This window comes from Macrobrachium rosenbergii, chromosome 56, assembly GCF_040412425.1.
Source record: "Macrobrachium rosenbergii isolate ZJJX-2024 chromosome 56, ASM4041242v1, whole genome shotgun sequence".
Taxonomy (NCBI): domain Eukaryota; kingdom Metazoa; phylum Arthropoda; class Malacostraca; order Decapoda; family Palaemonidae; genus Macrobrachium; species Macrobrachium rosenbergii.
This window is the reverse complement of record NC_089796.1, coordinates 19,948,049-19,971,073: the sequence shown is the minus strand read 5'-3', so window position 1 is coordinate 19,971,073 and position 23,025 is coordinate 19,948,049. Positions and strand designations below refer to the sequence as shown.

Below are 23,025 nucleotides of genomic sequence, written 5' to 3'. Positions count from 1 at the left end.
TATCTCCTTTCAGGAAAGATGTTGACTTCCAAGATTGTCCTGCCATTGCTTTTGTTCTATAGGCCGAGGGTTTATCCTTTTACCACCTATATAACATATATGCACTTCCAGATATGGGGTACAACTAGGCTCAGATATGTCATAATCCTACCCCTATCCTGATCATTCATCCAGTGCTTTTTAGTTCCCGAGTGATTGTACACCATCTAGAAGACTAAAGCCCCATCTTCCTTGGCTTGGCTCTCCTGTGCTGGCACATCCTGTCAATGCAGGTGCAGCTGTTTAACTTTGAAGTGGGCTAGCTAAACAGCATTTGGGAAACTAATAACAAATCTTGCTGGCACATCCTGTCAATTCAGGTGCAGCTGTTTAACTTTGAAGTGGGGCTAGCCAAACGGCATTTGGGAAACTAATAGTAAATCTCTGCCATTAGCTAGCACTGAACCCTATGCTGAGTTTCACAGCTATAGTGTCAGTCAGTGTGCCCTGGTAGTACACTGACACTACACTATTATACTTTTACATTAAGCTTATTACCCATTTTTTTCTAAATGAGGATGCAAATTAATTAACTGGGGATTAATTGATTTCTGATCTACAAAAAATGAACTGATCAGGCTGAAGTTACCCCAAATCCATGTATTACCCAATCTTTAGCCTCATATATGAGCATAAGTACCAATTTTTGGCATTTTGGCAGACATTTTTGATAAAGTGACAGCCATCTTGGATATTTCTATGCAGAGGAATGATGTATCTACATATATAAAGGTTTGTTTTTAATATTTTGATATAAACTGGGAGTGACTTAGGGATTTGAATGTGATTAATCAGTTAAATACCAATATTCAAATATCCACAGGATGCCATTTTGAAAACCTGTCGGCCATCTTGGAAAATGGGAAAATTTTGTGTGGCCAGAGGTTGATAGTGAGACCAAGGGACAAGAAGAATAGTTGAGCCAAATTTCATGCTTGTATCACCATTTGCACTTTTCCCCTATTTTTTTGTAGTTACCCGCTCCACTATATTATAAACACCTGTCGAGAATAATAAAGGATCAGTCTTTCACTTCTGACATTTCTTGAACCTCACAGCATGATACACGAGATACATGATAAAATAATTTTTCAAGGGTGAAAATATTATGGGAGAGTTCGTTAACTTAGTGTATACGATAAACGAAATGACAAAATCGATTCTATATAGTTTTTTTCCTAGACACGTCGCCTAAAAGTTAAACCGTTGTTTTGGTTACGTTTCATCGCCAATCATAAGCAGCCCCTAACAACAATACTATAAAGTATGATAATTATCTTACATAATTATTGTTCGTATGACTGAATTGTTCTAAACAGTTACAAACAGCCTGAATTTTCAATGAAAAATGAATATTGTGTTATCCTAAATGTTACTACTACCATAATTACACTATGTTACGGAAAGGTAAAGGTTACTGTGAGTGCAACCATAACTCGATATTTACATTTTTTCAGCTGGCTGGCCTCGCATAGATAAAAGCTGATTTCATTGATATCGAATTATTCCTTGGATAGGCTGTTTATTATGAAGATATGCCAATGGTATATATATATAAGGTAAAAATGGTTTTATTACCTTTGTTATCAGTTTATTTCATAATGTGGATCTTTTCATGTATGTTGTTGGTTATCGCACCGAGGCCGAGGCTAGCCTACCGATAAACATCACTTAGAATTCAAGGTTTGATTTTTAGAATGGTAGTATAAGACGACCTCCAATTTTTAGGGGTGAATTTTATGATTTAAAGGTCATCTTTATTCGTGGAAATGTACGGTAGTAGCTTTACTGTTGGAGTTTTTAATATTCTACACGATTATAGCCTATCAGTAGCAAGTCCATCCTTTCTATAGCAAGGGAGAGAGGAATGATAACAAACAAGACTAGGTGGCTACCTTAGTTTGTTATCCGAACAGATATACATCTTTAACTTCCTCCTATGCAGTGAATCTTTACTGTGCATTGTATTTTAGCCAGTAGTCTGACCGTTGGATACCCATGTATCCAACCAACAAGTCAGGGGCTCGTCTGCTGCCTTTGCATCCACCCATCCAGGAAGTGAGACCAAGTGTACTCAGCTTCCAGTCGGTTTAAGACTTACTTTCCTCCCACCAAAAGTGAATCTATCCTTACGTTAAGACCCAGGTTTGTTCCGCCTATAAACAATTGACAAATTTAAAATTAATTTTTATTTTTCATAGCTAACAAACCTGCGATCTTAACATAGACTGCCCACCTCTAGCAAACCCTCTTTTTGTTTTTGTTCCTGGGCTTGAAGAAACTGCGACGTCACGGGGTTCGAAGCAGGTCGACAGTCGACTCCTCACACACCAATAGCCGAACCCCGATGTCATCAATTCCTTGCATTACAATTTTAATTGATTTTACTGGTTTCCATGCAGCTGGCACCAGAGATTTATCCTTATGTTAAGGAAGCAGGTTTGTTAACTATGAAAAATACAAATTAATTCTAAATTTGTCATTTTTATTGTATTTTCAAATCCTATACAGGTACTGGTATATTCTACAAAATGCAGAAAGGAAACTTCAACCAAGTTTCATTAGAATCTCGATGATTGTATTAGATTTGAGATGTTAACTGATGTAACTGAGATGCACGTATATGGATATGTTTTATGAGCGCTATACTTCATATTTCGTATTGTTTGTGGTTTATATAAACATATTTCTACTTGCAGGTTTGCAAAAGGAGACCTGTTATCTTGTTATTATAAGGGACTGAGCCCACCGTATCCCATTATGGGTGAGTACAACTATTTCATTTATCGTATTACATTTCAGTATCTTTTCTTTTTATCTCATGGGGAGGTTTCTTGCCAAAGTGGAGAAGTAATTTAAATCTTCTGATGTATACCCAAGTACTTTGGAGTTGAAAGGTGGTATAAAATATTACAATTTACCCTAGTTAATTAAGAGTAGGAAGGTAAGTAGGAAATGGGCAGAGGAGTTTTGATTTTCAAAATTTGAATGGTTCATCAAGGCTTATCAGATTTAAACATTGAGTGGTATGTGTGATAGAAGCTGAGTGTACGAGTCCAAACCTCAAAAAGTAAACTGGGTAATTTTGATTTGGTCTCTACAATCTCTTGGATATGAAATCTAATCTCAGGTCGGCATAGGTTGTGTGATTTAAAAATGTTGCTAAATACAGTAGAATGATCTTGAAATTCAAACTTTCTCTCTCTCTCTCTCTCTCTCTCTCTCTCTCTCTCTCTCTCTCTCTCTCTCTCTCTCTCTCTCTCTCTCTCTCTTCTGAAGCTCAATTAAGCTGCTATTTGGTCATATTTACCAAGATTCTAATTACAGTGGAGTATTAAGTTTTGCAACCATTTCTCTCTCTCTCTCTCTCTCTCTCTCTCTCTCTCTCTCTCTCTCTCTCTCTCTCTCTCTCTCTCATGCTCAAATAATCCTCCATATAGTCATATTTACCAAGATTCTAATTACAAAGTAGTATTAAGTTTTGCAACCATTTGTTTTGTAAGGTTAGCGAAACATGACATCTCCATCTTGTTCCAGTACTGTATTAAAGAACCGAAATACCATTTTTTCAGAAGAATCATACAAGCCATACAAGCACAAATTCGTCACGATAATTCTCTAATAGTAGCTATTCAAGGCTGCTTGATTGGTGATTTGATATCTGCCATATTGACCTATAATACTTTATTTATATATAGATTGATTTAGTTGGCCAGTCAAAATTGAAGCCCCATTGACCTCTCAAAGTGTATTTTCGTGACATCTGTCTAACACTATCTGACAGTACTTCTGCATTTACATATGCAACTGCAAGTGCTATGCAGAAAGTTATGCATATATATATATATATATATATATATATATATATATATATATATATATATATATATATATATATATATATATATATATATATATAATATATATATATACACACATACATACACACACACACATACACACAGAAATACATTTCTGACTCACATCAGGAACAAACCCAGGTCTTCTGATGGGTTGGGAAGTTGGGTAAAATTTGCTGGTATGTTAGGCAGAAGCCTGCCTAGGGAAAAACTCAGGCACAGAAATACTTGGGTTCCAACTTGTTTGGTGATATTGGTAGGTCAGTTGGTATCATCTTACATTTTACTTATATTTTATACATATGTATATAATGGGAAAAAAGCACGTTAAAACGAAGAAGTATATAAGTGAATGTTTATATATTTGTTTGGGTGCTATAGAAATCTAAAGCACTTGACAGACTTAGACAAAATTTTGCACATGGCCTCTATGTCACCCCAGAAAGGTTTATAACTCAAAATCAAAACCCTACCCTGTGACAGACATACAGACAGACAAAACAAATGAAATTTTCGTTTTTATGTCGCCTTTTCCTTCAGTGCTGTATGGGTTAATTCTCATTTTTCACCTGACGCTCCCCCTTTTCTTCCAGGCGCTGTCAGACGTATGATTAACCTACAACAGTAAATCCAGATCCCCTATAACATCAATTTTATATCAGAATTTACATGAATGTTGATCATAATTTATGAGAATTATTATTAATATAATTGTATATTACCTTGATAAAGTCTACATTGAAAACCTGCAGGGCATAAAACTAGAGGAACACGATGAAGTTAAACTCCTCCCACTGCAAACCCAATACTGTAATCAGTTTATTATATCTTTAGTATATCCAAAAAATTATACAGATGTGTTTGACTGTATTAGAATCACTTTCATTCAGTCATCAAGTAATGTAATACAAAATGCACATGGCCATTATTTGACCCAACTTAATTTGTTGCCTGCTTAAAGTCAACATTGACAATCTATATCGGATTAAATGAGGCTTGGAATTATCAGTAACCAGAGTGGTGAGGAGTAAGAGACGGAGGATGGAACGGTTGACAGTTAGGCACACATACAGGCCCTCCTGAGTCTATCTCAGCACATTATAAATTTGATCGAAGAACTAAGTATCATTTTTCATACAGTTACGAACATGGAGTATGCATGAAAAAATGAAGCAACAACTTAAATTCGGTGATTCAGACACTTATTTGAAAAGGACACCTGGCAGCTACATCAATCCGTGAACAGCAAGACTGGAAAAGTAACTACGAGTCAGTTCGCATTTATTGCTGCATTCCTGTCATGTAGGAAAATAAAATGTTTATGGTTATTTATTAGTGATAGATATTCATTATCTCTTATCATTTTGTATTTATTCAAAACAATATATAACTGTTTGGCTTACAATCCTCCGCGAAGGGAATGTTTTTCTCTATGATACCCTATTACGTCATTACCATAGGTACGAATTGACTGTTAGGTGTTCACCAAACCTTGCTTCTTATGGGCTGATAGTGTTGCCGTATGAACATTCATAGCAGTAATTTTTTTGCTGTCGTTCCATGTAACCTTAAATGCTACGTTCATGAATTTGATGTCAATGTAAAGTTTATGAGTTGTAATTTTTTATGCTATATTAAAAATGCCCCTAAAACTATTATAAAAAGCATACATATAGCGAGTTGAAGTTAGCCCTATTCGTTTGCAACTTTTCCTTAACTTTTTTTGCAATCAGACCTACTGGTGGCTGGAGAGACGGCCAGCTACAACTTGTTTCATCACCATAGCTGTCAGCATTCTTATTCATCCACGAAAACTCTTTTCCCCTTAGTTTTATGATTTGTACAGAAATCATAGATATTTTTTCAGAATAAAAATTGTGCTGTCACATTTCATTAATTTTAAGAAAGTAATAAATTGTATATTTGTTACAAATGATAAAAATATAGAGGCAGTTTACCAAAAAGACAAATATCTCTATGATAGAAATTTTTTACGATATTGAGTGGACTATGAATTTTTTATTCCTAACCTGGATGTTATTGACTTGGGATGTACAGTTCTGAAGACACGACTACAAACCTCAGATTCAGGTGTTGGGTCATACAAACTAGCTAGATTTTTCCAATTTTATTACAAAAATTAAACTCTACTAATGCTCTGGCTGTGCTCATTTACTTTACATCTAACAACAATGAAGCTAACACAAACTAGCAACAGCCATGCTAACAAGTTGGCCTCGTGGCCAAAAAAAACAATATGTTAAGGGCAGAACTAACAGCAATATATGAATCGCGGCGCTTTGCAAAACGCAGCATAATCTAAGTACAGAAAAAGCTAGAATGTTAAAATTATTTTTCTACAGTAAGAATTACTATGATCACTTCTGGACATGGGCAAGTTACACTGAAGTTCTTAACTTGGAACAAGAAAAACATTTACTGTACTTGCTTGGAAACAGAATTCTAGTCTACCTTCCCTGATCACTCGTTCCTCTGACACGCTCGGTGTCTTTTTCATTACAAGGATTACTTAAGTACATTTTGATAAGAAGTAACACTGAACTTTGCCATAGTGTACGAGTCTCTGGCGCACTGGCTCTCTAAGGTCACACCTGCGGCGTGTTACCCGTGTAAGGAGTAGCTAGGAAAGGAGGACGATTGCTGGTCAACCTCAGCTTTTATAGTTGCGTCTAGGGATCCTTGTATTACAAAAATAATTTTCTTCCAGAATGGTGGTCAGAAAAGGTATTCTAAAGTAACAGTGCAACCATTGTTGCACGTTACAGAATCTACAAAGGGGTATAGAAGAAAATACACGACATCTAAAAGATCAGTTGAAAAACTTTGCATCATCCAAGTTATTCCAAAATGCTCATCGATTGCGTTGAAAAACTTTGCATCATCCAAGTTATTCCAAAATGCTCGTTGATTGCGTGTCTGATGGACATGTATACGGTGCGAATGATTTGACCCCCATGAGTATAAACATTGCTTAAAGTGACTAGATGAGAGTTTTATGACGACGACAAATTCTGCACAGTAATTTTTTATGACACCCTACCAACCAGACGAATTCTGACAAGGCAGAAATTAACTGATGATGACTCAGGTGGTTACAATGTTTCATTTTTCACTTGCGGCCCAGGTGCAAATTCGCAGGCCTCACGAAATTGAATCTGGCTCGTGGCACAAACATTGTACTTATGACACTATTTCATGTCTCACATTTTAGCAGACATGACATGAACCAAAAGAAAACATGGAATATACACACTGGTAAATTTGGTGCTCCTCCTGCTTGGTAGCGCACAAAACTCACTAAGTAATCTAATGCTGAGGTCCCTGGACGCTGTGTTCCATGGCACATACCTTCCTTTCAGGAAGAATGTTTATAAATGACACATAAAGATACTAGAGTTTACCCTCTCCTATTAAATTTCTCATTTTCTCTCGTTGAAAGAGTGGCGGCTTTTCTCTTGGGCCTAACCCCCACTGCGTTAAATTCCTCAGAATTCAGTTCATTGCCACGGTCAACACCCATTGTCTCTGACTCATTTATCAGTTCATGAGTTTCATCAGTAATTACACCTACACTATCATTAGCTTGACATTCGTTGTTTATGAGCCCATTCTCGTCATTCACGGCACGTGAAGCAACACTACTGTTACTGTCTAAATGCTGGCCATTCACTCCAAGCAACAAAAGGTGTTCTACTGGGACAAGACATTCTTTGCTCTTATACAAAACCCTTACAGAACGCATGACACCATGGTCTCCAGGATATAGTTTTATAACCTTTCCCAGAGGCCAAAACTTACGTCGATCAGTTTTTCGCACTAGTATGATGTCATCACATCGTATAGGGGTTGGCGTACCAGTGCCAAAGTTGTGTCTTTGTCATAGGCACTGTAAATATTCGGTGCTCCATCGTAGCCGCAGCTGTGTAGAGCATCAACTAACTTGAAGTATTCGCTACAGATTTTCTTTGTTGTGAATGTGTCCATCATACTTTCATCGGCCGCTGCAGCTGGCAGCAGGTGAATAATTCTACCTCTTAGAAGATCCAATGGAGTAAGGACTTCGTTTTCAAAAAGGCCATCACCACAGTACATACGCGGACGGTTGTTGATTACACACTCGGCTTCCTTGACGAACGTCCTTGCTTGCCCCTGCGTGAACAAGGCTTTGTTGAATGAGACTGCCAGGGCTTGATTCATAACCCTGATGAGTCTTTCAAACATTCCACCCATCCAGGGGGAACGTGGTGTCTGGAAATTCCAACAAATTCTTCACTGATTAAAAAATTCTGGGCCGCCTCTTCCTTACATAGGTTAGCCATCAAGGTACTTGCAGACTTAAACGTTGCATGATTATCACTGTAGATCTCTGTTGGTGCACCATGACTGGCAGCAAATCTGCGTAGACACAGGTTGAAGGTATCAGCACTTAAGTTTCTTACCACATCTATGTAAATTGCACGAGTGCTGATACAGGTGATCAAGAGGATGTAGGCGCAACCCTCCTCTATAGGACCTGCGTGATCGAGTCCCACATGGCGAATTGGAGTTGTCAGTCACACAAGGGCTCGGTAGCGGGGTTGAGGAGGTTGTGTCAATGGACCCCTGAGTGTCATCTTACATGCTTAGGCATCTGCTAACTATGTTCTTTGCTGACACTCTCACTGTGGGTGTCCAACACTCTTGCCTGAAAATCAAGATAAGCGTATTGACTCCACAGTGAAGGTTGGTGTTATGAATATGTTCAAGAAGCAATGTTACTAGTTTTCCCTTAGGGGCAACAAAATTAAATCATTCTTAGTTGTACCTGCATGAGTTAATCTATATCTAGAATATATTACATTGTTAATTAGGATTAAATTCAATTGTTTAACAAAGTTCATAGTGTCACGAGATATTTTTCCACCCTCTTCTAGGTACTTACATTGTGGGCCAACGATGGCGTTCTACGTAAGCTAGCTTAATTAAAGGATTATCGCGTATTCTCAAGAATTTGCAAACATGTTACATGATTTGACAGAAGGAACTATAGTTGGAGATTCCCAAAAGTGAAGTATCGGTGCAGGAGATGCTAGCTGTAGTTCTTGCAATTCTCTTATTGTGGACATTATAGTTGACCATGATGTATCGTCTGGTTGTTCCTTGGTTTCTGCTGCTAGGGGTCCTGGATTAGTTCAGGCGATGTTGACCATTAAAAATCTTCCCCCTCAGATTGGTGTTCTGTTGACTCGTTCGAGACATTGGTATCCTGGAAGATGTAAAAGGGCGAGCACACAGAAGACAATGGGAACACAAAAGTAGAAACATTAAGGCTGAGTGGGTGGAGACTTCTACATTGGGTGTCAGCCATAGCAAGTTGTTGATGCATTAGGGAGCACCTGTATGACGCTACTTGTGTGGTCCTAGTGACCAACACGCATTCACTTTACTTGATGCTTAAATCAAAATCATGGAACTTGCCCGTGCATTGCAATGAATAAATGCATGTGACAGCTCCCCTTACTAAAAGACATTTTACGTCTTTTTCGGGCGTGAATGTCGTCAACAAGCTCAATGATTTGAGTGACTACTTTCTCTCTCACTCAGCCTTAAGTCCCAATTTGAATGTATTACATTGCAACAAGACTTTGAATGAATTTAAGTTTTTTTAAATTGCAAGCTAGTACATGAGATTTACTCTACAGAGCTAATCGTATTAAGGCTTATACCAATACTTTGTATGTTGTTTATTACATTGTTACTTTACTTGCAAATTTTTACTACATAATATATTTATCATTTACATAGTTCTTATACAGATTTTACTAAATATTTTCAAATTTGTCCTTAGTTATGTTTGATTCATTAAATACAGACTTTGTTATTTGATATATTGTACGGACACATTGACCTGTTTATTCATCATAAATCTTATTCTACCATTGCTTATTAATGCAATTTCTAACCTAAGCTTAGAAGACTAGTAAAAGGGATTAAATGAAGAATAGTTTGAGTTACTTGGACAAAATATTAAAAGTTTCAAAATTAGAAAGGAAAATAAATTACAAGTAAAAATGTGTGAGGGGAAAAAGGGAGTGCATTGGCATCCTACTCTGGATTAGGTGCCAAGTTACTTGGATAAAATGGGCACAGTGCCAGGAGAACTTGGTTGCTCTTAGGCTACTTGTAGTTTCTGCGCCTTTGACTTTTCTTCTTCAATCTTTTAGGTTGAGGGTTTGATTGTGTAAGAGGAGTCGGTGAAGCCAAATCAGAGGAAGGTGCTGGCGTGCCATTTACTCTGGCTGGTGCAACAGCTGAAGTGTGGACCATGCCAACGATTTCTACCATTTGCAGGCGCAGATCTTTGAGTTCTGCAACCAACTGGGCTGTGGTTGAATTCTCCATTAGGACATTATCTCCCAAGCTGGGAAAGAGAGGAAGAAGATTTTGTGGGCGTGATAGACTTGCAGGTTATGATGACCAACTCAGACACAGGTTGCGAGGCCGTATCATGGGGATGAGCTTCCGCTGAGGTCACAGGAATCCAGAAGGAACCCTAGTACATTTTGGGTTGGCTCTCTTTCCGGCACCGGTAGCTGGGCCAGGCCAGGCGAAGAGAGGTTGGGGACGGACTGGGATCTCCTGAAGGGAGTTCTGTTTGTTGCTATGGTTTGTGCAATAAAGCTGGGCCAGGCACTGGAAATAAACTGGATTTAGTTCTGGCACTGTCATTACGGCAGGGCCAGGCGTAGGACTTACAATTGAAGTTGTCTCAACATCCGTGATGGATGGAGCATGGCACTGCTCAGGGCACTCAAGTGGCACTGGCAGGGAATTTGAGGCAAATTTTGGTTCTCCTGGAGGGAGATATGGTGTGTGTTCTGGCAATGGCACTTAGGCAGGGCCAGGCTTGGGAATTAGACTTGGTAAGGGCTCTACTACCGAGAAAGGCAAAGTCTGGCTCTGCTCAGGGCGCTCAAGTGGCACTGGCATTGTTTTTGAGGCAGGTTGATGTAGATAAACTGTGCCCATTTGAGATTACAAGAGGTCAGGACCTCTCAGTTGTCTTGAATTCGATGGAGACAGGGAGTCCTGTCCCAGGAGATCATATCCTCCAGGAATATGTTTTGCAACTACAAGAGTGCAGATGCAAGTTCTGTGAGGCCTAGTAACCCTCAGACGAACTGTTGGAAGAATTAAATTTACATGGTTGATGCTCTCCAAAGTGATGAGCTTGTGATGTTATATTTTGGCTCTATAAGGGACGTTGTCTTCCCGCATAAGGGAGATTTGTACGCCAGTATCCTCAAATGCTTGGACCTGGCATGCGTGATAGTAACTGCGAGGGGTGCCACAAATATGGGACCTTCAGTTGGAGGGCTGAGGGATGAATTGATGACCGCCAGAGCAATGGCGGGAGTAGCTGTATTTCTAGGGCAATGCTTCCAGAGGGTGGAGTCCCCATAAACCTTATGTGCAGTTCAAAAAACCTTATTGAAATCTTTGCTAGGAACTGGTGCAGGTTGTGGAGCTTGCCTTTGTTGATCAGAAGATTGCTTTGCAGTGGTTCCTCTTTTAAAATGGCACTGGGATTCCAAGTGCCCTTTCTTTTTGCAATAAGTGCAAATAGGAGTTTTAGATGAGAGCCCATTCTTAGGTTGGGCTTGTGACAAGGTATGATTAGAAGGTATTAGTTTCTTGCCTATTGTACTGTGTTGTTGGTGATGAGTTTCCCAATCATCAGCTAACCGACAGTATTCAGCGACGGTTGTCAGGCATTTCTCATGTATGTGGCGAGTGCACTTGGACCATAATAAAAGAAATCCTCCAATTGCACTCTCTCAGAAAGATCCTCAAGTGTCATGACGTTGAGAGCATCCAGGCAATTTTTGTAGTGTCTACCTTTGTGATAATTCCAATCCATCCAGGATTGACGTACTTCTTTGGGTAAGCTACGCCAGCGTTGTCTCCAATGTTCAGGTGTTATTTCGTACGCCTTATTGATAGCCCTACTGACACTGTAAGGTCTCCTTATCTGTGGCTGTCAAGGTACGATGCACAACTAAAACCCTTTCCGCCCTATGTTTCTTTAGAATTAAAGCTACTTCGGTTGCAGAGGATGTAAAGTTTTTGAAGACCTTCTCAACATGATCCATCCATGCGTCGGGTTCAATTTCTGACCACGTGGATGAGCATGTTCATGCTGGCTATTGTGGACAGGGGGTTAGTTGGAGTAGGGTTCTTGGCCCCATGTTGGGCGAGTGCCATGGCATTCGCATGGCGAGCTTGCTCAATGGCAAACTCATGGCTGTGTTGCTCTTCACTTGCCTGCCTTTCTGCTTCCTCAAGAGTTGTCTCAAAAGTCAAGGCTAGCTCATGTTGGTGTTGTTACTCCTTTTCTTCTCTCTTTATTTATCTTTAGTTACCTGCTTGCCAACCCATTTATTCAATGATTCTCCCCTAAAAGTCCTCTGCTGCCCAAGTGCTAGGGAGGTTCAAGAGGTTCAATAATCGTTGGTATAGGAAGACATGGTGCTGTTTGAAAGGTTCACAGATAAGTACTAAGCCGTACAGTACTTGCACGGGAGTGGCAAGAATGGTGAGTGCCAGATGAATGGCACTGATTCTAATTAAGATGGTTGTTTTGTAGAACAGCTGTAGTATTGTGAAGTGAGAACCAAGATGGAGCCATAGGTTGCAAGTCTGCAGAGCCACCAAGGTAGAAAGAAGGGCCAAGACGGGTCCTCAGTTTGCGAGACTAAGGGAATCACCAAGGCGGGTATAGGAAAGAGGACGAAAAGCTATTTGTTGGTCCTGAGGGATGTAAGTTTGTTCAAGAGTACACTTGTGGCACTAGGCCGGATGCTTGATGATGGCTGTGGTGATGACATCAGAGGCCAAGTAGTGGGGAGTACCAGTGAAGGTGGCACTTGTGATAAGTTTTGGTAAGGTTATATCCTAGTTGCAATTAAGCAGACGGGAAGATGGCACTTACTGTGGGTGGGTTGTTTGGGGAAGTCAGGCGGAATATGCGGACTTCGGGACGATCTAGATTTCGCTACTCGCGACAGTGGTCATCGTCGAGTGCAGAGGGTAGTTATAAAGAACAGAGTTGTGGCACTGATAGTGTGAGGTTTTGTTCGGAAAGAACAGGAATCTGTATGGGTCCCATAGGAAGTTGGCTAGTTCACGAAGAACGGGTTTGTTTCCCCCGAAAGGCGGAATGTTCTTCACAAGAACTGATTTTGAGTGTCCCTGAAGGATGTAGAGTGTTCACAAAGAATGGAACTGATTGCTAAAAAGAACATGGCACTCGAAGTGCGGACTCGTCCCGTAAGATCGAGTGTGAGGTTAGGTTGTTCCGAAGAACAGGGTTTGTGTGTTCTGAAGAACAGGGTTTGTGTGTTTTGAAGAACAGGCTTTGGTTGTTCCAAAGAATAGGTTTTGGTTGTTCCGAAGAATAGGTTTTGGTTTTATTCACACATGGAAGGGGCCAGCTATAGCGCAAAATTAAAGGTGTACAGTAGAACGTGGGTTCTCATTCAGAGAATGTCGGTTTTGGTTGTTCAAAAAGAATGTTAGAGACTTGCACATGGACAAAACCAGCTGCTGCACAAGTTTGTATGGCATTGCAGAGGCTATGTGATAAATTAACAACATTTCACACTTTGACAGTGCGAAGGTGCGCAAGTGAAATGGTAATACAGTAATACCCCGAACTTGCGCGATTCGAGTTGCACGAGTTCATGGACACAAGAATTTTTCATTGGAACCTAATTAATGGTCATACACGAGTTTTTCACAGACATGCAAACATTTGCGAACACAGAAACCCTGCAAAAGTGTTTAATTTTTTATGTAATTTATAAGATTTCATGCTTTAATGTGTAAACAATTAAATAACATTAAATATTAAAAGTAATCATTTCTCTCTCTCTCTCTCTCTCTCTCTCTCTCTCTCTCTCTCTCTCTCTCTCTCTCTCTCTCTCTCTCTCTCTCTTTTACTGAGATGAGAGAATTTATATGGTACAGTGCATGTATACTGGTATGTTTATTTTGTATGATAAATAAATTTTTTACCTAATAATAAGCACTAATTTTCAAATATTAAGATTAAATAATAATAATAACAATAATAATAATAATAATATAACTGTAATTACGAAATTCGTATTACTTTAATTAAACAAATTCTTCCCCTTCATCTTTTGTAAGAAGTTCGAAGGCAAAAGCTGTCACATATCATTTAATATGACAAGAAGGGGGAGTGTTGCTGATCAGTGGTCAAATGTTTCTTGTAATTCTCTCTCTCTCTCTCTCTCTCTCTCTCTCTCATTCGTAGTTAGCCAACCTACGTATTACTCTTTCTCTGTATGTCTTTAACTGTACAGTAGATAATTTTAAATTGATCTAATTTTACCTGTACCGTTTACAAACTGTAAATGCTCCATTCTAAAACATAGAGACATAGAGCATTTCAGAACAAAGAGAAAGAGACAGAATAAAGAAGTTTTTAAAAACGAGGTTGAGAAGACTTCTAAAAATAGATCGGTGGAGTGGGGGGAGAGAGAAATAGTATACTAATCTTTACTCACTCCTATATTCTTACGTTAACCATTTATTTATTTTTTGAAGGGTAATGTATTAAGCTAACATTTAAATGAAATTACAGTAGCTTTAATTTCATTTAAAAGTTAATTTAATACTGAATTTCCATCTTTTGATATCTAACGTAAGAATAACTTCTCTCTCTCTGTCTCCGTAATAATTCATAAATAATTTAACTTGATATTTCAAGTAAGGACAACCGTTTTCTCTCTCTCTCTCTCTCTCTCTCTCTCTCTCTCTCGTGTTATTTGCTCAGTCTCCGTAATAATTGATAAATAATTTCACTCTCTTAAGTAAGGACAACCTTCTCTCTCTCTCTCTCTCTCTCTCTCTCTCTCTCTCTCTCTCTCTCTCTCTCTCTCTCTCTCTCTCTTTTGTTGGGTGAGTTGATAGAGCCGAACTATTGCTACGATGGGATGGGTTCAATTCCCGACCGGCTGATGAAGAGTTAGAAGAATTTATTTCTGGTGATAGAAATTCATTCCCAGCTATAATGTGGTTCGGGTTTCCACACATAAGCTGTAGGTTCCGTTGCTAAGTAACCACCTGGTTCTTAGCTACGTAAAATAAATCTGATCCTTGGGCCAGCCCTAGGAGAGCTGTTAATCAGCTCAGTGGTCTGCAAAACTAAGATACTCTCTCTCTCTCTCTCTCTCTCTCTCTCTCTCTCTCTCTCTCTCTCTCTCTCTCTCTCTCTCTCGTTCATAAGTTAGCACTCCAATTTTACAACTTATTATTTCTCTGTATGTCTTTACCTGTACAGTAGATAGTTTAAATTGATCTAATTTTACCTGTACCGTCTACGAAGCACAAATGCGCTAGTGTGGCAAATACGTTCTAAAACATATTGACATAATAACTAAGAGTTGTATTAGTCAAAATAAAAAAACACTGTTCGTGGTAAAGCATTTCAGAACAAAGAAAAAGAGATGTAGGATAAAGAAGTTATTGAAAAGGGGTTGGGAAGACTTCTAAAAATAGATCAGTCAGAAGGGGAGAGAGAGAGAGAGAGAGAAATTCCTTCAACTCTCTGTTGTATGTCAACGTTTATTTCTTTTTAAAGGATAATGATTAAGGGAACTTTTTAAATGAAATTACAGTAACTAAATTTCATGTAAAAAGTTAACTTAATAATTTGGTAGCATGATTAGGGTCATGTTTAGTGTTCAATCTTTAGAAATAAGCATTTATTAGCATTTTTTTAGACTATGGAGCAAACTTATGCAAACTGTTCATCCTTGCGAGGTTTCTGGAACCTAACCTGCGCGTGATAAGAGAAGGGATGACTGTATATTCAAAAGCATAAGTGCAATTATTAAGCTTACCAAGGCGCAATAGTGCGGTTGTTCATGAGGAACGATTTGCTTAAGTTTTACATGGGTGATCAGTTCAAGCCAAACATGCATAAGCCGATTGCTTTACTGCAATTAAGTTGACTACACTAAATCGGACATTAGTTTATTTAAAGTGAGTATGTAAACAAATTCGTTTACCTTGCTCATGGTTATAGAGGCAACTCAGAACAGAGGAAATACATCACAACATCAAGCAAATGAACGGTGTGGAACACACAGTAATGTGGAAAAAAGTAAAAATATCAGCCCACAATAATGGCAAATGAGGTAAAAATATCAACACAATAATGTGGAATAAAATGGAAATTAAAATGAGTGATAAGCGCAAAATATTAATAAACACGGATTATGAACCATAAGGTTTGTTCCAGGGGAACAAAAGAAAAAATATTAAACACTATGACAAAATACACAGGGGTAATTGAGTTTGCTGATCAATTCAATTTTGCAAAAATACTGCGAACCTAATCTGACGGATCGTAAATTAAATTAGCTCTCGACAGTCACCAAATCAAGAGTGAGGCCATGGTAACACGGTTAAGATAAATGCATATAAACGCAAATTGTGAAATAAAGGTTAACTTCCTTGTTCAGTTTACAGATTAGATAGAATCCTAGTATTAGTTTTTATGATCAATAAGGTTTTTGGTGTTACAAGTCGGGGTTGTAAAACTTATGGTTTGCACACCAAGAAATAAAATTCAGTTTTAAATTAAGTGACATAAAGAATAATATAATGCTCTCGTTAATGTTTTAAAGTTTTAAAATCCTGGGTGGATGGGATATAAGTAAGTGATCTCGATAACAATACATGAATAATGGTAATACAGTATACGGTCTTGCTATTACTTAAACTTCGAATGACTTTTGAACATGACTTGCTTTAATGGAAGTTTTACCGTCAATGAATGACATAAAGTCAACGTCTATGCAAACGCCCATGCTGGACACCCAGTCTGCCAGTCCTGTCTTGTCACCCCCCCAGGGAGCCCGCCCATCTGTTCCACGCACCCCAGAATCACGAAGGTCCTCTGAAGGAGTTCCTGGAGGTCTTCAAACCTGAGCTCAAAGAATGCCCGCCTCCGCCAAATAGTATACCACTACATCAAACGAAGGCCCCCTGGCTCAAAAAGTTCCGAGTGCTTGTGCAGCGCCTTCAAGAGCCCAAAAGGCCTTTGCTGAGATGGAACGGATGGGCATATGCAGAAAGGCTCCCAGCCGTGGGCCTACCCCCTGGACATGGTGCAGAAAGTGGACCATGGCACCTGGAGGCCCCCATGGAAACTAACAGCTGAACCTTGCAACAGGCCCGACTAACCCCTGCCAAACATGCAGGACCTGACGGTCTCTTTCACAGGGCATAAATATTCTCCAAAATGGATCTTTTAAAGTGTTAAATTCAGGTACCAGTAGCACTGGACGACATCCCCTAAAATTGCCATCACACGCCCTTCAGGTCCTAATAATGACTTTGCCTTCTCCACCTTCGGCCTGAGGAATATATGTGCACTTTCCAGAGGTTGATGGACAGCATCCTTATTATTGGACTATTATCTGCTATTATCGATTATATCCCTAATCTTATTCCAGATCCTGGGGAACACCTGCTAATAGAAGGTCCTGCAGCGCCTGCAGGAAAGTGGCCTCATCATCAGGTTTGACAAGTGCACCTTTGGCGTCGAAAGGTGGAATTCCTGGGCCACAACATATTCCCAGAAAGAGATCAGTTATTATGTCGAAAAACAGAAAATTTCCGGTGGTTCCCCACCCCTACTCCATAAAAAATGTACAAGAATTCCTCGGGATGAATTGTATTAGGCTAAAGAAGATTGCATCCCGGGAACTTCTCACCCAGTGGCCCCCTGACGGATCCTCAAGGACGTCCAAAGACCTTGGTGTGGGGCCCGGACCACTGCAGAAACTGGCCTTCCTCCTGATGAAGGCTGCTCCTTGCCATTGAGCAACATCTTTGGCCCATCAGGACCCCAACGCTAAATTCCAGCCTGACGACGGACCCTGAGAATAACGCCAGCTGCGGAGCTGTCCTGAGCAAGTCATCAAGGGGACCCTCAGCCCTGATTAGGTGCCTTCAGGAGGTTAACTGACACCAGTCCCGCTACAGCACCTTCGACCGAAACTCTTTCGCATACCAGGCTGACATGCAATATAAGTTCCTCCTGGAGGGAACACTCATCACATACTTGAACCGACCACCAGCTGCTGGTCCACGCCTTCACGAAGTTGGGGATGCATGGTCCTCTAAAAGGCAGCAGCGGCGCCTACGCGCCATCGCAAAGATAACCCTGCACCATCAAATACCTCCCCGCAGGAAGAACCCAGTAGCTGACGCCCTCTCGAGGATCGCCGATCAACTTATAAAACCGGGCAGCGACTCGGGACCTGCCCGCGAACGGTGCTTGCTGACCCTGAGACCCCAGCCCTCGCACAGCCGTCACATCGCTGAAGTGGAGACGTGCCATTCGGCTCGAAGGATTAGCATTATTGAGCGACGTCAGCACCAGACGCCCTAATGCCCCTCGTTTGCCCGCCTCTGGAATCCGGCTGGTCTCGGAATCATCCATGGCCCTATCTAACCCTCCGAAGGACAACAGCCAGGCTGCTGATGGAAGTTTGTCTGGAATCAACGAGGAAGGATCGACACGGCCTGGCCTGTAAGGCAGTGTACGCATTGTCAGGCCAGCAAAGTAGTAATGCACACCGTAATCAGGAGTGGCGAGTTCCCAGCCAAAGAGACACTTCAGGCACATCCACGTTGATGTGGTGGAGTCCTCTTCTCCCATCAGGAGGAGCCAGAGACCTTCTGACAGTCGAGAACCGCCCCACCAGGTGGCCCGGTAATGGAAGAAGCCTGACCTCCAGTGCGTGCGAGAAGCTCCTACTCTCCAGCTGGATCAGCAGGTTCGATGTCCCAGACAAGATAACAACAGACGGGACCCACTTTCCTGTTCGAACTGTCGACTGCCCTGGCATGCCTAATGGGGACCACTCGCCACAGCACCAACGCCTTACAACCCCGCAGCCAATTAATGGTGGAAAGATTCCAGGCTTTATACCTGAAGGCGTCCCTCACTTTGCTCCTCTGAAAATTGATATACTGCAACTGCCCTGGGTCCTGGGTTGAGAAGGCCCCAGAGCCAACGGCACCCTCCTAGCGGAAAAAGTCTACCGGGAAACCCTGGTTCCCGGGGAACTCGAGCAGAGAACAGGGATGACATAGGGACGCAGAGGCCCATGACAGGGTTGGAAAATTCACTCCCCGCCAAAGGACATTCACGGACAGGGACGTCCCCCTTCATGCCCCCCCGGCTATTCTCTTCCACCCACGTCTTCGCAGAGATGACGCCGTATGTCACCCTAAACTAGACCCTTAAGAGGACCGTCTTTGTACTGAAATGAACAGAAGGCATTCATTGGCCATCCATGGGTGGGAAGACTGGATATCTATCGATCATCTCCTGGAGAAGGACAACAGAGGCGGACCCCAAAGCCTCCTGCAAAATTTGGAACCCCCTATAAGGACAGCCCGGGCGCAGGAAGGAGACGTTTAGTTTTCCCAGGTACCCAGAAACCAGACAGGAAGGCACCCTTACAAACCGCCTCAGAGGACACCGAAGTAAAGCCAACCACCTCCAGTTGACGCCGAATCAAGTTTTGTCGCCCCAGCAGATACCTACTATGATCAAACATTGCCTCCGTCTTTGAAAAGGAAGTATTGTAAAGTCCAAGCTCAATGCATTCTATAGTGAAGATCTGTTTTCTGGTGCCTTCATCATGTAAACTCCAACAAGAACATGAGTTTATCACCATAATTGTAAATTGTATATTTATTGTCTTTCTAAATAGACATGCTTTATGTACAAGCTTGAATTATTTATGCTATGTGTCAGACATTGATTCACTATGTTTTCTGTATGAACCTGTCCTGTTTTTGTAAAGAATTGGTTTGACCTCCAGGTCACCTGTCAATCTTTTGTACCGACGCCCTCTCACGAAGTACGCAGACGTCCACATCACTCTTTATAAGCGGCTCACTTCATCAATAAACCAGCAGTACCTTTCTTCCTGCTCATTATTTTGGACCTCTCTCACAGGTCTCGCTGAGAGGTGACAGGCAACACGTGGGTGCTCTGTGAAGTCTGTTGCCGTTTCTGTGGTGACATAGACACGAGCAACGACCTTGAAAAGTTTCCACTAATGGAATGCGAGTTCAAGTTTTCGCTCATTACATTAATATATAGATGACTTTCACAAATGTTTTATGTCAAAATTAATGTTACGATTTTACGCAAGAGAGGGAGTATGAATATTACGTTGAACGAGCTGAAAGTTCGCAGAACAAATAAGTTAACACAGATTTGGTTGCAGAGTGTAGAGATACTACGAAGCTGGCTCAACTCTCCCAACACAACGTGGGGTTGCCAGAAATGGCTTCCTAGCTAGCAGAATATCATAAATTTTGCGGGGAATATTTGTAATTTCCCTGAATATGAGCACTTACCACTTATCACTGCACTCCCTAGCTAGTTCTTAATCAGTAGAGACTCGTGGTCTCGTAATTGCATGCATTAATGACAGAATATCACTGATATATATGTGTATGTATGGCAACAATCTCTCAGATATATTTAATTGTGACCCTATGCTACACGATTCTGTTTAATCTAATTCTAGAGGTTCTTAACCCTTAAGGGATGGGCTAAATATATACCATGCACACCCCCAGACTGGGCAAACTTTAAGGTTGGCCAATTAAAAACAAAAAAAAAAAAAGTGGAAAGACGAAGATATGCAAATGCACTTGGTGTAAGAAAGACATTTAAAAAATTTTCCCTACCTTCCATGGGAAGTTGAAAGTGACTATTTAAAACCCTGTGTGGGGGGCGTCTTTTACAAGTTATACATGTTTTTTCTACAAATTTATTTTATTTTATAAAATTATAATTACAGCTCACACAAAATCAGTAACAAATTCTGAGTATCTTTGTTGTAAAATTTTTACAAGATTTTACTGAGGTATAAACTTTTTTTCTAATTCTTGTTTTTTCTAACATTTGGCAAAATTACAATCATAGCTGACATGTCATAAAAGATATGAACTAAACCAACAGCAATCCCTGGGTATATTTATGAGCAAATAAATAAAAAGACATCATGGGAGAGAGAGGAGCAAAACATTCCCCAATTAAGTCAAGCATACCGATTCCCTGTCCTGGGCTGAGCTAGTCTACAGTTGCCATTAGTCACTTATGGACCGCTGAAGTGTTATGAACCTCTTTCCTGCTAAATTCATCCAAATTGTATGGCACGTAATATTAATACTCATACGAGTTCTCCCCTCCATCACCCAAACCCTGTTATATATACTTGTATAATTCTCCCGTCCATTAAGGGTTAAATCCATTGTGATTCACTTTATTATGAGGTTCTGTTAACCTACATCTAAGTATATCTTGGTTCGGGCAAAACAAGCGTGTGGGTGATCCTCCTGTAGGATCCTGTTAATCTTAAGATATTAAAGAAGCTTCCATATTGATTTGCCATCCACTGCTTGCTTTAATTACCAACTTACAGATAATCCATGGAGCTTTAGTGAGATAAGAACTTTACTGTGTATATTTCTTCTGATTTGTGTAATTATCCTAATAAGTCAAACCTGATTTTCCACTTAATCTTCATTGAAAATACCGTAACTTTGCAAAAGCTGTAATCTTTTTTTTTTTTACAAGTGTGGTCCCTAGTTAGATGCTGTTAGAATTTGCATAAAATTAGAAGTCACAGAGAGAATCACATTGCAGGCTACACTGTAAAAGTGGCGACTAAGCAGGATTGTTGTGAAGAGACGAAGAAGCTACAATGATGCAAGCCTTAGCAATATTCCCTTTCAATCTCAGTAGAATAACAAATCAGCTTTTGCTGGCTAAGTCTGAGCATTTGCAATCATAAAGAATGTCCAAATCCCTTTAGTGAATTTACTTTAGCACCCATGGACAGCAGTACACAGCGTAAGTATCTTATCAAGTTTCCTTTTGCATGTTAGAATTTGTATCTTAAAATATAAAATCTTGAAGGAATCTTCTTGCAGGGAAGATAGGGAGAAGGGGCCGTGGATATTGCTACACAGCTTCACAATCACCTATTCTGCAACACAAATGCACTGTTACTCGACTGCAAAACAATTAACGTCCAATTTGGGAATGCTGCAGGCTGAGAGGGAGATCACTCAAAGAACAAATAAAATGCAAACTGGTTAACACTTCTGAGTTACGTTACGGAAGTAAATACACCACTTCGTGTTTTGAAGGAGCTTGCAAGGTGAGTGAATATGAGAGCAGTAAGAAATATAGTTAGGGAAATGTCCGTCGAACAACTCCAATTTCCAACTGTATCTTGTCCTATAGACAAGATGTCTTGATGTTGAAGCCAGACTCTAAGTTTAATGCAAGGGGTCAGTGGAGGATCAGATCCAAAATACACTTCAAAAGTTACTTTGTGGGAAAAGGAGGAAGGTCGGAAGACTGACCTGCAAGGATTCTACTTGCTTTCGTCTGGTGGTGCAAACTGCTACATCACGGGTCATCCTCCCCTTTTATGCGTTTTCTCATGCCCCAATCGCCTTTGTTCAAATGATGTTGACTTAAAAATCTTCCCCCTCAGATTGGCGTCCTGTTTACTCATTCAAGACGTTGGTATCCTGAAGATGAGAGAGAGAGAGAGACACAGAGAGGGAGAACACAAAGAGGAGAGACATTGAGGCTGAAAGGGTGGAGTCTTCTGTACATGTGTTAGGGAAACAATTGAGAGAGGGCTAGGAGGGAGAGAAGAGAGCTAGATGAGAGAGAGCTAGTGAGATCATATAAGAACTTACTATAATGTTAATTCAAATCAGAACACACATTGCTATGAGGTACTGCAATGAATAAGCCCTAAAATTGCTATTATATATATATAAACGACAAGTATATAAATATATATAATATATATATATATATATATATATATATATATATATATATATATATATATATATATATATATATATATATATTATTATTATGATTAGCAAGAATTGCCAGCAAATTACCTCCCTCCTCCTTTATTGTTGTTGTTCTGTGTTTCATTTACTGCCAGTTCGCCGATCGATAGAC

General features: G+C 40.1%; 1 protein-coding gene and 1 long non-coding RNA gene across 5 annotated transcripts in view; one reads left to right on the top strand and one right to left on the bottom strand.

Moving 5' to 3' along the window:
• The window catches only part of LOC136836086 (vacuolar protein sorting-associated protein 26C), a 340,756-nt gene that overhangs the window by 32,096 nt on the left and 285,635 nt on the right, over positions 1-23,025 (top strand). For 2 of the 4 annotated variants that reach the window (XM_067100036.1, XM_067100038.1), the window contains exons 2-3: positions 2,739-2,803; positions 21,963-22,192. The gene's annotated coding sequence lies outside the window, so the exon portion shown is untranslated. The remainder of the gene's footprint in view (positions 1-2,738; positions 2,804-21,962; positions 22,193-23,025) is intronic. The other 2 variants (XM_067100035.1, XM_067100034.1) reach the window with 1 other exon arrangement.
• LOC136836560 (uncharacterized) lies at positions 6,015-9,304 on the bottom strand. Its single transcript, XR_010852427.1, has 2 exons — positions 8,842-9,304; positions 6,015-8,604 (listed from the first exon to the last, which is right to left on the bottom strand). It is a non-coding gene; the product is annotated as an uncharacterized lncRNA (long non-coding RNA).